General features: G+C 33.1%; 1 long non-coding RNA gene and 1 other non-coding gene across 2 annotated transcripts; one reads left to right on the forward strand and one right to left on the reverse strand.

Moving 5' to 3' along the window:
* The first annotated feature begins 6,640 nt into the window (after positions 1-6,640).
* Positions 6,641-9,979, forward strand: LOC130469127 (uncharacterized). The gene is made up of 2 exons (XR_008929501.1): positions 6,641-7,266; positions 9,747-9,979. It is a non-coding gene; the product is annotated as an uncharacterized lncRNA (long non-coding RNA).
* Positions 9,980-10,701: 722 nt separating this feature from the next.
* TRNAI-AAU (transfer RNA isoleucine (anticodon AAU)) lies at positions 10,702-10,775 on the reverse strand. The gene has a single exon. It is a non-coding gene; the product is annotated as a tRNA-Ile (tRNA).
* Between the last annotated feature and the right edge of the window lie 8 nt (positions 10,776-10,783).

Raw genomic sequence — 10,783 nt, forward strand, 5'->3', positions numbered from 1 at the left:
AAAATGATGTGATATGCATTCATTCCATTTAGAAGCCAATGTGTTTAGAGTTGTGATTTTGTATGTCCCGAGTTTCCTGAACTCTTAGTATCCTCTATCAAATGGAGTGATTTTCCTTTCCCATTTCTGTTTGTGTTAGTCATTTATTCCATTTCGTAGGAGGATATTAAATTCATAGGATTCAATGATGAAAAACAACTAAAAACTGAGAACAACAACAATGATGTAATTAACTACCTTGCCTTTGCTGCCTTATTCATGCCTTGCCTTATAAATGAATTCATGTCCCCTTGTTAATAATTTAGAAACAAATTGGTCAATGATGTAAGTCAACTTAGTTGAGATTGAAACCTTACATTCCTATTTTCACATCCTTTGCCTTGTTCATTGCTGCCCTGTTCATGATATGCCTTGTTCTTGCTAGGGCTGAGCACGGATCGGATATCCGATTCGAAATCAACGTTCGGATCGGATATCCGTATCCGAATATTTGATATTCGTATCTGATCCGAAAATTTCGGATATCCGATATTCGAATATCCGATTTTTTCAGATCGGATAATCCGGATATCAAATATCCGAAAATGTCCTGCCAATTATTTTTCCTGCTCACATTTTAAATTATTTTGTACGAACAATTTAATAAACAACAAATTTCAAGGATTATTTCACCCTAAACTTATAACAGCGCAATTGTATTTGCCACAACAACAAGCCACAACAACCAAACTAATTGATGCAGTTAGCCATACTGCCCATACATTAATACATGCAGTGCTGCGAACAAGTCATAATTCAGCAACCTAGGCACATAGCAATAACAAACACTCCAGCAGTACCTAATACATAATATTCTTAACTCCAAATTACAAGTCTTCAACAGCAATGTTTAGTCGTTTAAAAACACTAAATACTAAATATTACAAGTCTTCAACTTCATTAAATATAACAAAAGTGAAATTTGATAACTAGAAATAATCATCAACGACGCTAACGGATGGCTGCTCCACCAATGAGGACAATTCTACAAAAAAGAAAAGAACACATGTTAGTATTTTACAACTCAAAATACACACAAAATAATCTATTGTTCTTGCTCAAAATAATGAAAGTTACTTGAAAATTTCCCAACAATTATACACTATATGTACAACCAGTATCTCTAATTTCTCATTTAATTATCACATAAAGCACTATAAATCAAATTATTAAAGACAACAAATAACAAATTAAATAATAGCTATTCCAATTATTTCCAAAACATAATGATTCCCTGATGTCAATTTGTATAAAGTTTCAGAGGAACAAAATTCAGCATAGGGGAAAGTAAATGGGACAGCCTTCAATATTGTTATTCACTATGATGACAAATAAAATTTAGATTTTACAACCTCACTTCAAGGTGTATCTATTTCCATGTGCCATAGAATACACGCCACTGCAGCTCATATTTTTACTTACCCAAATGCTGATAGATTTTATTCATGCAAAACTATCAACTCATCTCTCCCAACTTGTTATTATAAAGGTACATAACTATTGATGATGATTTACTAGGCATGGTAAAACTCTACCTAACAAGGGATTTGTTTTGAATCATTTGTGAGACAGGAGGGAGATAAGCTCCATACATGAGAGGATGTTCCCACCAGAAGGTAAACAAACAATTTCAGGCAAGGGATATTTTTAACTTCTCAAACAAAATGACTATGATAGCTAATAAGCCTGTTTGCCGAGGTCAGTGTTGATGTCCAACAACGCATAAATATCTTCACTGTCCACTACTAGCTTTTCTTCCGAATCATATTTTCCAGAAGAAATCAATTTTTACTAACCAACAACATGGGGTGCAGATTGCAGAGCTTAAAACAACAAACTTGACCAGATTCATAACTATTTCACCCGATCTATTGCAGAAATCACACCAAAGGAGAAGAACACAGGGAAATTTTAAAATCCAAACTGGGTAAACATAAGAATGAAAATCCAAAATCCAACTGAATACAAGTTATAACATACAGGAAAATTGAAAAAGAAAGAAAACAATTAAACAATTACAAACTAATTAAAGGATGATAAATAAATTACCCGATGAATTATGTGGTTTGCGACTTTGCGGTACTGCGGTGGTCGTTCAGTCAGTCGGTGATAGGAAACAAGAGCGTGAGTTTCGCCGGTGAGAGTGAGCGTCGCCGGTGAGAGTAAGAGTCGTCGGCGAGATGAGAGACTGAAGAGTGAAGAGAGTCCAAGAGACTAGAAGAGAGAGAAAGTGAGAGGAGTTGTGCGGCTGCGACGTGAGGCCATAATTTTCAAGTTTAGGGCACAATGTTTATTTCATTATTTTGCTGACTCTAAAGTCTAAACAATTAAACCATTAAAGTTCGGATCTTAAAATCGGATAACGGATATCTGCTTATTTTTCGGATATCGAATATCCGATTTAAAAAAAATCAACATTTGTATCTGATCCGATATCCGGTTATTTCGGATCGGATATCCAAAAAAATCGGATCGGAGGCGGATCGGGTATTCGGATTTTTGGATTTTCAGATAGTTTTGCTCAGCCCTAGTTCTTGCTGCCTTGTTCATTTCTGCCTTGTTCTTGTTGCCTTGTTCTTTCTTCCTTGTTCTTGATGCCTTGTTACATATGGTCCTTGTTCTTGCTGCCTTGTTCTTGCTGCCTTGCTCATTGCTGCCTTATTCTTGTTGCCTTATTCATTTCTGCCTTGTTCTTGCTTCCATATTCTTGATGCCTTGTTCTTGTTGCCTTGTGCATTGCTACCTTGTCCATTGTTGCCTTGTTCTTGCTGCCTTGTTCATTGATGCTTTGTTATTGATGCCTTGTTCAATGATGAAATGGTTGTGTAACTCAAATATTACTTCTGTTGGCGCATCGGCTTCTAAGTGAGAAGATTTTCCATCTGAAAATGATGTGATATGCATTCATTCCACTTAGAAGCCGATGTGTTTGGAGAAGTGATTTTGCATGTCTTGAGTGTCTGGAACTCTTAGTATCCTCTATCAAATGGAGTGAGTTTCCTTTCCCAGTTCTGTTTGTGTTAGTCATTTACTCCGTTTGGTAGCAGGATATTAAAGGCATATAATTTAATGATGAAAAAAAACTAAAAACTGAGAACAACAACAATGATGTAATTATGTGTCCTTATGGTCCTTGTTCTTTCATGTCCCCTTGTTCCATGCCTTGCCTTATGGTCCTTGCCTTTGCTTCCTTGTTCATGCATTGCCTTGAAAATTAATTCATGTCCCCATGTATGCATGTAATTATGTTCCCTTCATGGTCTAAGGAATGGCTGATTCATTCATTTGATGTTTTGTGTTTCAGTTACACTTAGAATAAAACATGAATGTGATTATGATGAACAAAAACTAAATTATGATTAACAACAATAAATTCATTCATTCATTCATTCTTCCAAAAGATATGTTGCTTCCAAAATGTTTTGCTTACATGTGATGCTTTCATTCAAGCTTACAAAAGTGACATTCTATTTGTTTTTGTAACTTTCAAAACATGTCCCCAAAACACAAAAAGTAATCTATGGATGTTTGCTCTTTGCTTCACTGATTTTCTTTCCATTCTTCAACAAGTTCTATGCACTCATTCACAGCCCACCTTGGTGCCTTCACTTGTTATGGCAGATTGCCCTCATCTTCTAAAATCTTTTTCTTGTTGTGTGGGAGTTGGTAGTTGTTGTCCCCCTTGTGTTTCAGAATTTCATTTCCAATATATTGAAGTGACATCCACACATTAGATAGAGTCTTTGCATGTAGTTCATTAAAAGAGTCAATCATTGCATCATTTAAATCTTCCACTTTTTTAGGCATCTTTTTGTGCATAAGTGATTGAATTGACCTAAAAAACCTCAAGTCCAAGATGTTGCAATTTGGACTGTTTGCTGGCTGTTGAGTCAATATCAATGTAAACCCATCTTGCTTGTAGTGTTGCTGCCATTCTTGGTCATTTTGCAAAATGTGTGCCTTTTGCATTGTCTTGAATGATGTATATCACCTTTTCCCCTAATGTGGTGGCCATTTCTCTTTAATTGCTGGGGTTAAGTAGTTGCTTATCATGGCCCTAGTTGCAATCTGATTAATTGACTTGATTGGTTTTGTCTCAATTGTCCCCTGATCACTTTGTTTTTGGATGTTCTCTTTGCTTCCACTGTATCTGTGAATGGAAATATACCTAGTTTGCCATCCCACTCACACTGCCCATCTTCTCCCCACCTTGGCCTTGCTACGGCTGCCATAAACATGAACTTTGGAATTTTTGTTCTTGATTTTGCCTTTCTGTGTGGAAATGGTTCATTGTTTTCTAAATAGACTCTTTGACTTTTTTGCGTTAGATAAAATCATTTCTCATCGACGTGAATGAAATCATACATGCTGTATTATGTGGGATCATTTGGTATTGAGTAGTCCATTATGAGAACAAGAACCCACATCATCCTTGCCATCTTGCATTCTTCTGAAATGCCTGGATGCAAGGGACTTGAATGTGCTTTGATCTGTTTTCTTTTCACCATTCTCCAAACTGTTGTTGGTCCCAAATTCAGCATCTTTGCAAGATCCCTAATGCTTGTTATGTCCCCCATGCCTATTGATGCTATAGATTCATATGTTACTTGAATTCTCTTCCTACCACAGTTGTGATATTTGCTCTCACAAAGATATGCATTCATGGCTGCCTTTTTTGCCTTGGCTTTCTGCAATATCCCTCTAATTGTCTTCCTTGTGTAATCAAACTTTATAACAGCCTCCTTAGTTGTCCCATGAATGAGGTCATCTGAATGCCTAAGTTTTCTTAAGAGAAGGAACAACAAGATTTCCAGCCTTAATTCGTTGTTAATACTAGGGGTTGTAGGCTTATGATGATGTTGTTGTGTTTCTGTTTGATGCAATGGAGATGGTGGGGACTCTTGTTGTGCTGACATGTTCAAATCAAACAAAAATGAACCAATTGGTTATCTGATATACCTGATGTTTGTTGTGGTCCCACTTCACATGAATGTGGAACTTCTTGTGGCACTTCATTAAGGTCTGGCACTTGTTGGTACTGCTCAAAGTCCCCATATTGATGAGCATTTACTTCACTTTCAGCATTTTGTGCCACACCACCAGTTGCCTCATCATCATCAGATTCTGAATCAAAGTTCGTGCCATCTCCATCATCATCGGATAAACCGAGGAAGTCGTCCTCCTCTTGCTCTGAAGTCATTTATGTCCCCTTGATGTTGAATTTTAGTGAATTTATTGCTTTTGGAGTCTTTTTGTTGTTACTGCTCTAAGAACATATGGTATTTATGATGGTTTTTTGGTAAAAAGTCACGCCTATTTATAAAGGGTGTGTGCTTTTTTAAGGAAAAAGTTGGAGGGAAAAGTTTTAGGGAAAAGTTTGGAGGGAAAAGTTTTGGAAGCAAATCAGTTTTGGAAGGAAGTGGACTTTCCCAAAAAGGAAAGTCCTTCCTCTGTTTTTAATTGTTGCTGTAATTTCATTGGTTGATAAAAATCCACCTCATGTGTTAAGTCCTCACTTGAATCAAATTTTTTCTGATTTTTGACTATTTTAATCAAATATATCCCCTTTCCCTTAATTCTTTACTAGTATTTTATGCACGCGATGCGTGCCTGAATTTTAGAAATTTTATTGTGCCTAATATTTCATGCATGCGATGCGTGCGGAATTTTAATTTTATTGTGCCTAGTATTTCATGCATGCGATGCGTGCGGAATTTTACAAAAGCATTCGCAAAGTCCCTATTTTGCGATTGAGGTCATACAATACTCGTAGCCTTACATGACGAATGATCGAATCTTATGACCAATTAAAGCTATTAAAAAACTTAACGTTATTTTGATACAACTAACATATCCCATCGAAAAACCAAAATTGAAGTACCGAAGTAACGTTATTAAACATACAAAATAGTAAGTATCACTTTCTTCTTTTGCTCGCAATATATTTGTTTAACCACATGCACTCCTCCGCCCAATCGAGATGCAACACATAACCAACCGTATACGAATGTCCAGGATTAAAATCTCCAATTGGTGGATGTAGCACCCATGAAAAAGCTCTGTTTCCGAAACATGCAAATACTTTTTCCAGACCTCGATTACGTCCATTAGGCTGCATGAATGTTAAAAAAAAATATTAAGATGTATAAACAACATGAGTTAAAAAAAAAATTATCTTGTTAGAGTATTAGATTGAAACCTGTTGAAGTACTGATTTTATTTCAGTAGCTAAACAACCTAAATTAAATATTTTATTTTGTTTCCTTTTTCTTTTCTGCTAAAATAAAAAATTTAATTTAAAATAAAATAAAAAAGAAAATGAAGTAGTAAATTAAAGTAAATATTTTATTTTGATGCTTTTTATTTTTATTTTCCGCTAAAATAAAAGTCTATTCATTTTCGTTTTAATAAAGTTCGGAGAATTGGACTTATAATCAAACATAACTTGTCAAGTTAATAAGAGATATATTCATTTTTCGTTTTAAGTTCGGAGAATGGTCCGGCCCATTTCGTTATCAAATGTTGACAATAGGGTCATTTCTTTCCAAATTCTAACCCTAATTTATTTTTGTTGCTCCTTTCTCTCTCATTCTTATCCGCCGCTCTCCTCTCTCTCCTGAACATATTAGATTTTTGTTTCTCTTGTTATCACTCCGTTCTCTCTCCTCATTCGCTACTTTCCTTCATTTCTCTCCTCAGAAAATGGTTTCTCATATTATCCCTCCTTTTCTCTCTCCTCATTCCAACTATTTTAACATCTTAGAAATTAAAAATGGCGAAAACCTTCAGAAATCGCGAGTGCCGTAGATTACACAGGTATATTCCTCTTCTCTCCGTGTGAAATTATTAGTCTTATTTGGACTTGATTTAGAATATTAGGGTTTTTTAAAATTCATGTTTTTTGGGTTTATAATCTGAATTTACTTCATGCAGAATTGGAATCTTAGTGTTTTTTAAATTCATGTTTCTGGATTTAGACTTTTAGGGTTTTTTAAATTCATGTATCTGCTTGATTTTAGTTGTATTTCGTTGTCTTAATTATTGCTTAACTCACTTGTTTGCAATTTTGATTTGCATGTGTTGTCCCTCCATGGTGGGAGAGAGCGCTGATGGAGGCGCTGGTCGAGGCGCAAGTGGAGGCGCGGATGGAGGTGCTGGTCGTGGTTAATTGTTTCTGCTATTGAGAATCCTTCTAGATAGTTCTATGGCCTCTTATATCATCCTGAGGTAAATTGGAAAAAATTGGAAGCTAATCTGATTATTGATTACTTTTATTGGATAAAATGATCTTGGTTATAAAGTTGTACCGTTGAATTTGATTAATTGGTTTGATTTCTCATGTTAAAGGTGATTTTTTTATATTTAATTGTAGGTATGTTTGCTCTCTTTTGAGATGTTGTGTCAGAGTACGATTAACCAAATTTTGTAGTTATCTCGGTTACAATAATGAAATTGGATGAAACTGTTGGTGTTAGTTGTTAGTTGTTGAAATCTGAACAAACAATATGCACGCGATTCCATTTTAAAATTAAAGATTTTATGGTTATGGTGCGTGTTGTTAGTTCAGATTAATTTTAAAATGGATGAAACTGTTGGTGTTAGTTGTTAGTTGTTGAAATCTTTAATATAGTTTATTAAGTACAATTGGGAGAATGTGACTGAAAAGTATATATTTCCAATGATACAGAGATTTAGGCAATTTAACATTAAGTAACTTTGTTAACTTTTGAAAATGTTAGTGCCTCTGGAATTATCTGTTGGAATTATCTGTTTGATGCTTCTATTGATTTTATTTTACATTATTAAAACGGGCGCTATACATACTTCGTGTTTGATAGATGTATAGTAATTGATTATTTAAACTTTTGGGAGAACATATAATGCATAGCGTACAATCTCCTGCTCTTATGTTTTGAGCAAAATATCTTTCTTTATCCGTCTTCTTATGCTTCTGCTCAATTGAATTATGGTTTACTGATTCAAGTTTTGATGAACACATTAGTGTTACTTGTAATGATAGTAGTAGTGATTTTGAATTATAGCAGGAGTAGCTCAAATTGGTAAGAGAATTTAATTTCTAACCAAAAGTTAACTTCCACGTGTCGTTCTATATGGTTAATTGTTTCTATGATGTGATTTTTATTTACTTAAACCGTGAACATTATGAGGTTGTGAAAAAGTTGTGATTTGTTTATGGACCATCATTTACTAGCCTTCTGATGAGCAGATAGTTTTGATTTAAAAAAAATTAAGAGAGCCTAGACTCTGGATATATTATAATCCTTAGAATTGTTGTGTTGGCAGTATGTTCAAGTACTTAATTGTTGTAGCATTTCTGTTGGTAATTCTTATTGTAATCTGTTGGAATCTGAATTTACTTATTAATCTGTTATAATCTGTTGGAATCAATAACACTGATCTCAACAATAACTTATTAATTCTTATTGTAATCTGATTTGTATAATTCTTAGTAAATCAAAAATTATATTGTAATCCTAATCAGTCAGATTTGTATATTATTAATTCAATTCCCAAAAAATAATAGTAATCTCTATAAAATACAAATGTCTTGAACAAATAATATTAATTTTTATTAATTCTTATGTGCGCCAACAATCTCTTACACAAAAATTGATTCTTATTTATTAACACTGATCTCAACAATAACTTGTTAATTCTTATTGTAATCTGATTTGTATAATTCTTAGTAAATAAAAAATTATATTGTAATCCTAATCAGTCAGATTTGTATAAGAATAAACTGTTTATTATTAGCTATAAAAATCATATAAATAACAATATGTTTAATTAAAAGCATGAACATCAATCTGTAATAATTAATTGAAATCAATAAAATCATGCATAATACTATTATGTTTTAGAGTTTGATGAGACACATACCTTATTCCGTTGGTAATTGTGTGCCTTGACGAACTTAACACCCAACTAAAAATCGAACCTTAAACCGAAATTATAATCTGCAAAAACCATTATTTAAATCAGATTTCATGGTTTATTTTCCAATTTACATTAATAAAATCATGAATTAATTAATAAAATATGAAATTAGAGAAGAAATTATTTAATTAATATAATATCATAAATTAATTTTTTGTTTAGGATGTTGTTGGGGCACATACCGTATGTGGTTCGTTATTGTATATCGTTATGGACTTCAAACCCAACTTAAAATCTGCATATAAACCCATTCAAGTCAATTCTTTTCAATTCATAATTCTAATAAAACAGATTTACAAAGAAGTGTATTTTCAGAATCTATTGCACACTCACAAAAACATATAAACATACCTTATATTTTGTAATCTGCCATTAGAGATTAAAAAATGTAAGAGATTATTGTAATAAAAGCATGAATTAAAATATGTAATAATAAAGTTGAGTCCATAAAAGCAGGGATATTATTTACCTTGTATTTTCAAATATGCAAAATAAATAATCCCAAGTGTGTTAGTTAGACATACTCAATTTACATAGCAACAATATTAAAAAAACATTTGTTTATGGATTAAATTTCACGAATATTATTATAAAATGTTTAAGATCTGGAAAAACCATTATTTATATCAGAAATTATTATACCTCATATTTTAGTTAATAATTTCATTCCTGTTTTTATGGTTATGCATAAAAACACGAATTATTAATATTACAAAATTGTTTAATTTCTATTTTAAATTTCTTGCAAGGAATCGTGAGAAAAATGGTACTTACGTGTGTGGGAGCGACTTTGTGGAACGGTGATGGAGGTTTTGGTGATGGAGCTTTCACGAAGAACAGAGATGGAGGTTTTACAGAGTTTTCTGGAGTTTTTGTTTTGGCAATTGAAATAATGTGTAATAATTTCGTTTTTTATATTAATTGGGTTTTTTTGATTCTGTGTTTGTATTATATTCCCCTAATTTTGAGTATTCCCTTTCCTGATTTAATTGTATTATATTTCCCTAATTGATTTCCTTCCCTTTTCTTTAACATTGAATGTTTAGGGTTATTTTGGCAGTCAAATAAGCTGCACAATTGAGGTTTTGGGCCCACTAAGAATGTTATGAACGTTACTGAATAAGTCACCAATGTAATCTTATTAACTGTTAAACGGGGAGGGTACTATTGTCTTTTTGCAAGTGGACACGAAAAGTCAAGTTACGAAAACACCCTTAGGAGCTGGCTTATAATTCTTTATTATTTTCTCTCTCCTTACTTTATTCTTTAAAAAAGATCTCTTACACACAATCATTTCTCCTACACATTCTTACATACAATCATTTCTCTTATACCCAATCATTACACTTATACCCATACAAACCAAGATTCTAATTAAAAACTTTCGCAGATTTCAAATGGATACAACAAATAGGATCGGAGGGAGTATTATAATTTATTTTCATGTAAGGTAAGTTATGTAACTATGGATCAAGACGTTAATATCATCACTCTTAATATCTAGATTAGTGTAAGATTTATATTTAAACTTTATAAACTGTACATCGCACGGATACGTCCTATACTAGTTTTTAATAATCCTTACAAAATAAAATAAAAAATACTACGTTATAGCAACTTAAGTTCATTTCATTTCCCCTCAAAAAACTCAAAGTATACAAGAATACGACCACTTAACAACTTCATTTCAATTTTTAAAATAATTGGCCTATGCAGGTCTCGAACCTGCGACCTTCGCGTTATTAGCACGACGCTCTAACCAGCTGAGCTAATAGGCCTTTTTGTT

The sequence above is a fragment of the Spinacia oleracea genome, chromosome 3 (assembly GCF_020520425.1).
Source record: "Spinacia oleracea cultivar Varoflay chromosome 3, BTI_SOV_V1, whole genome shotgun sequence".
NCBI classification, from domain to species: Eukaryota; Viridiplantae; Streptophyta; class Magnoliopsida; order Caryophyllales; family Amaranthaceae; genus Spinacia; species Spinacia oleracea.